Here is a 6,007-nt window from a genome sequence, read left to right on the forward strand (position 1 = left end):
TTCCATATCTCCAAGGACCCGGCCTGTGTGAGCCCCCCCATCACAGCCCATCACGGGCTGGGCGTAGCCTGGGGGCAGCAGGAAGCCCGCCTCAATGAGGGCTCGATGGTGAGCCCTGGGTTCGAGCTGGGCTGTCGTCCACTCAGCTCCCCCAGCAGGAAAGCCAGAGAGTGGTTCACCTTGACCACATTTGATTACGCAGCAGACAACCTTGGCAGCCGTATTCCAGGTCTCTGAAGCTCAGGGTCAGCATCTGTGAAAGGAGGATGATAATCTGTGTCTGGACCTCGGCGTTTGTGTCCATTTTCTCTTGCCACGTGACACACCATCTCCTGAACTTAGGGACTCAGAACAGCAATGATTTGTTGTCTCTCTATTCTGTGGGTCAGTGGGGCTCGGTCAGGGAGATGGAAATGTGCAAGGTGGCCCCTCGTCCAACAGGCTGTCTCCCCACGAGGCTCCTCACCACTGCATAGCCTGGCCTGAGCTTCTGTGCAGCACAGGACAAGCCCCAGGGCGCAAGCACTTGTCAAGGCCCTGCTTGCATCATGCTGGCTAACGTCCCACTGGCTGACCCACGACACATCGCCAAGCCCAGAGTTGGCACAGGAGGGCACTGCATAGGGGCATTCATTGTGGTCACCAGCCTGACAGGCTGCCCCAGGGCTGTGTGTCGGTGCAAGGGAAGTGTTGCTGAGAGCTCAGCACAGTGTCTGGCCTGCCTAGGTGTGTGCCCAGGACACAGGGACTGGCATGATGAAACCGCCCTCTGAAAGGCTCTGGGGTGAAGGAGTCAGCTCGGACTCTGAGAAGAACATCAGAGTGGGCTGATGGTGGAGGGGACCCTTGGACCTTGTCCCTGCTCAAGAATTTCTAGGAAGAAGGGAAAGCAGTGGAGTCCAGCTTTGCAGATTCTGGGTTTGGGGTGAGACCCGGGTCAATAGAAGCCCAATAAATCAGAGCAGGCCTCCCAGGGGATGAGGAGGACATCCTGCCAAGAAGATCGCCAGTAGGAAGGAACTCACAAATGTGGTGTGACTGGAAGAAAATGTCCTGTGGAAACTCAACCCGCTGTCATCTGGGTCTCCTGAGTGAGACCGAGGGGAGTGAGCTCCTTCCAGAACATTCTGTGTAACGACTTGAGTCTTGGGAGACTGGCAAGGGCACAGTAGGCCTCAATAAACATGAATTGAAAGAATGAAAGTTGAGATGGTCGGGTGGAGGAACGGTATGGTGGATGGCTGGGAGGCTCAAATTTAGCATCGTTATTTCACATAATTCTCTCAACCCCTCTTCCCTCAGCTATTTCCTACAGATGAGAAACTGCTGCCCTGAGATGCTTAATAATTTACTTACGGTCACACAGTTTCCAAGTGGCTGAGCTGGGATTTGAACTTGTGACTTGACACCCAGACCATTCACGACAACTGCGGATAGATGACACCACAGTGCACCATACGCCATTCAGAGAAAGGGAGGTTTCAGGGGGTCACAGCAAACCACAAGGTCCAGACAACAAGCCGATGAGCTCAGCACCTGCCAAAGCCAGACAACACTGCCTCCCTAGGGAGACAGGCCACCCAGTCACCCCACGGCTGCCTTCTCCCGCCTGCTCTCCCCCAGCTCCCCCAGGGCCGAGGTCACTCAGGCCCTGTCCCAGAACCAGCGCTCCTAGAGGGGGCCCCTTGGCTTTGAAGTTTGGGTGACAAGAGTAGATAATGTCCACGGATAATGAAACAAAACCCTTTTCTTTGTGTCCGGGGCCAGTGTTCTGGGACCTGGGCAGCGGGGGGCAGAGAAGGGCGGCTGGAACAAACTTCTCTTTGATGGCTGAAGCAGGAAGACCTTGGAGGAAAAGCGAACAGAACGAGCCCAGAAAAGACTGACTTAACTGAGCCACAGCTCTGACGAGGATAACAGCTTATTCATATTTGAAGAGGTATTGAATGCTGGCAGCATACTGAGTACTGGAAGGAAGGGAGACGCTGCCATCAAAATAGATTGAGGCAAAGTGATGCGATGGAGAAGCCGCAGGAACGGCATTGGCAGGAGGGGTGGGGGCGGGAGGCTGGGAGGGAATGAGCAGGAGGCTGAGGGGCGGTGAAGACACCGGCGGTGGGCTGCCACTGTGCTTTCTCTGACAGGCCTACTTTGTTTGCCTTGGAATCTGATTCTTCATCTTTGGGGGACTCTGATGAAAGCCTGGTCCTGACCATTCCTTTAACTCCAAACGTGCCTGCAGATAAAATTTGGGGTGGGATGCGCGGTTCCCTGAGGCCCACCCACAGTCCCACTCATTAAGGTTCGTAATGAGTGGTCTTCATCCCCAGGGTCCATCCCAGAGTCTCTGGGTCAATGAGGCAGAGGTGGAACTTGGCATTGGTTTGGGGCAACGCTTCCCAGGGGATTCCAACGTGGCCCAGGGTTGAGAATGGCTCCAGAAACCCCAGAAGACCTTGGACTTTCAAGGAGCAAAGGTGTTCTACTCGAGCACTGAGAACAAGGGAATCCAAGCCGGACATGTACCTCACACGGCCCCAGGGGTCCCAACTGGTTTGGGAATCCCCCTGCCAGCTTCACAGGGCAGTTACTCACTCAGATATGAGCTCTAGGCAGCAGTCCCCAGCCCTTTTTAGCACCAGGGACCAGTTTTGTGGAAGACGATTTTCCCACAGACCTGGGGTGGGGGGGGGGTGGTTTGGGGATAATTCAAGCACGTGACATATATGGTGCACTTTATTTCTCTTATTATTACACTGTGATATATAATGAAATAGTTACACAACTCACCTTCTGCAGAATCAGATCATCAGGCATTAAGGTTCTCATAAGGAGTGTGCAGCCTGGATCCCTCGCAGTTCACAGTAGGGTTCACGCGCTTATGAGAATCTGACGCTGCTGCTGGTCTGACAGGAGGTGGAGCTCAGACTGTAACATGAGCAATGGGGAGCAGCTGTAAATACAGATGAAGCTTCACTCACCCCCGGCTGCTCACCTCCTGCCGTGTGGACCCGTACCGAGGCCTGGGGTTTGGGGACCCCTACTCTAGAAGACTTTACTTTCCCTTTTCACTTTCATGCATTGGAGAAGGAAATGGCAACCCACTCCAGTGTTCTTGCCTGGAGAATCCCAGGGACGGGGGAGCCTGGTGGGCTGCCGTCCGTGGGGTTGCACAGAGTCAGACACGACTGAAGCGACTTAGCAGTAGCAGCAGCAGCAGCTCTAGAAGATCTGTACTGTCTTCCCATTATGCTCAGAATAAAAGTTTAAGTCCTCATCAAGGTTCACAAAACCTGTGAAAGTCTTTCCTCAGATGCTTCCATGATAGCTCAGTTGGCAAAGAATCTGCCTGCAATGCAGGAGACCCCGGTTCAGTCCCTGGGATGGGAAGATCCCCTGGAGAAGGGGAAGGCCACCCACTCCAGTATTCTGGCCTAGAGAATTCCATGGACTGTATAGTCCTGCTAAGTCACTTCAGTCGTGTCCGACTCTGTGCGACCCCATAGACGGCAGCCCACCAGGCTCCCCCGTCCCTGGGATTCTCCAGGCAAGAACACTGGAGTGGGGTGCCATTGCCTTCTCCGACTGTATAGTCCATGGGGTCTCAAAGAGTTGGACACGACTGCGTGACTTTCACTTTCTTTTCCTCAGATACAGCAAATACGTGTTGTCACCTCAGGACCTCTGCACTTGCTTCCCTCTGCCTGGAGCGATTTCTTCCCTTCCTGTGGGTCTTCCCCTAACTTCCCTGTCTAAACAGCCCTCCCTCTTGCTCTTATCCCCTGCCCAACTTGGGTTTTCTTCACAGAAAATCTTCTCATCCAGCTCTACTGGTTTACATATGTTGTTCATCTTCTGTCACCTGCTTTAGGAGGTAAATTACAAGAGGGTCGCCCCTGTTTTGTTGCCTTCCGTGTCACCAGAGCCTAGCACATGTCAGTGGCTCGTTAAATATTTGTTGAATGAATAAATAGTGATAATTCATTCCTCCTGGTTGTCCCAAAGGACACAGAGGTCATTTACAAATTTTGCTTAAGAACTCCCTGGACACAGAGAGCTGCTTTTTAGATCTGTTTTCCCATGTAAACAGTCAACAAGTAAACCGAGAAGCAGCTCCTGGACACCTACTGTATACTCAGCCCCCATAGACTAAAGGGAGGTACGAGCAGAGAGCTGGTCTGTCTTCCTTCAAGGTCTTTACAATCCAGCTGGGGGTGAGTGCCCAGGTCAGAGAATGCCTCCCCTGGGTGGACAGCTGCTCAGAACCTCGAAGGACATCGTTGGAGCTTGGAAGGGCTGGAGTAGTCAGGCTTTCTGCAGAAGGGAGCACCTGCAGTGCCCTTTGAAGAACAGCTTCTGCTGGGTAACTGGCTGGAAGAAGAATGTTCCCCAGAGGGCAACCAAGTGGCAACCAGTGGCGTAGCTGGCCCTGCTTGTAGTCAGTAGGATGGGTTGAGTGGGCCAGAGCCAGCAGACCTCAGCACCTTGGCATTCTTCCTCCTCAGGCTCCCAGTCCAGAGCACCCCATACAACCTGGAGACCAGGCCAGACCTAATGGGATCGCTAGGGTACTGCCGCTGTGTCTCAGGAATCCTGGAAGAGAGCGCACACTAGGAATCGGGTAAATGCAAACAGCATGAACGTGGACAAGCCTTAGGAAACTTTGCTGGGCCCAGTTTGTTGTTGTTCAGTCACTAAGTCGTGTCCGACTCTTTTGCGACCCCATGGACTGTAGCCTGCCAGGCACCTCTGTTCAGCGGATTTCCCCAGGCAAGAATATTGGAATGGGTTGCCATTTCCTTTTCCAGGAGATCTTTGCAATCCTGGGATCGAAACTGCATCTCCTGCATTGGCAGGTGGATTCTTTACCGCGGAGCCACCAGGGCAGAATGAGCCCTCGGTTTACCCATCTGTAAAATAGGGCCAAGGATACTCTCCTCACTGAATTGCTGGGAGGCCCAGGATGTGGAACTCTGGATTCGTGTCCACCAAGAGAGCCCATCATTATAGACTCCCAGGCTCTGACCACCAGGGTGCTTGGGTCGGGGTTTTCTCAGGTCGCCCTGTCTGCGGGCTTCCATTTCACTACTGTGTGTCTCAGAGAAAGGTCGGGGACCCTTTGCAGTGTCCTCCTATCCTGCCTTTACTCTGTGCTTGCCAGGCTCCTCTCTCCCAAGTGAATTCGCATGTGGCCAAGTGGCTACTTAAATGCCCAGGGAACTGAAATCAAGGGAGCAAGGGCGATACAAAGGAGGTGGGGCTGGGGGAGGGTGGGAGCTGAGGGCAGCTGGTTCTGTGTCCTCGGGGGAGGAACTCAGCCTCTGCCCCACCTCCCGCTGCCCACCCCCTTGCTTTAAGCCCCACCAGAAAGAAGACCCAAGGGCTTTCTTTCTACATGAGGCCCAGACACTGGGCTTGCAATCTTGCTCTGCCTTTGCAAGGGAGACGCCCAAAAGAGCTGGGCGAAAGGCGGGGGGAGGGTCGGGGAGGGGGTAGAGGGTGGGAACGACAGGGTTCAGCAGATCTGAATCTCTGATCCTACCAGGAGGTCTTCTAGTGGTGCTACGCTGGCAAGGCGCCCAGCCTTTTTGAGCCTGGGGTCCTATCTGAAAAACCGATCCTAGAGGACCCTGAGTCCAGGGGTCATAGGCTTAGGCGGAGATCATACTGCCCGCCCCTAGCGCAGTGCTTGGCTCGTCTGGGTCTACCTAGGGGCGCGCGCCCTGCGGCTGGCCGGAGAGGGTGGGGCCTTCGCCCATCTTTCCTCTCATCCTCCCATCCGCGCTTTCTCGGCGTCTGCACAGGCCGCCACCCTGAGTTCTCTGCGCCTGGAGGGAAAATAAGAGTTTAGCGACCCCTCTTGGCGAATCCATGTTACAGCTGTGTTTTCCAAGGGGTCCCAGGGGCAGATGGTGGGAAACCGAGCAGGTTGGGGCGGGGAAGGAGGGTTTTCCTCTGGGCACGTCTTCGTTCTACCGTCAGCAGTCACCCGGTGACTACAATTGCT

Source organism: Bubalus kerabau, chromosome 15, assembly GCF_029407905.1.
Source record: "Bubalus kerabau isolate K-KA32 ecotype Philippines breed swamp buffalo chromosome 15, PCC_UOA_SB_1v2, whole genome shotgun sequence".
NCBI classification, from domain to species: domain Eukaryota; kingdom Metazoa; phylum Chordata; class Mammalia; order Artiodactyla; family Bovidae; genus Bubalus; species Bubalus kerabau.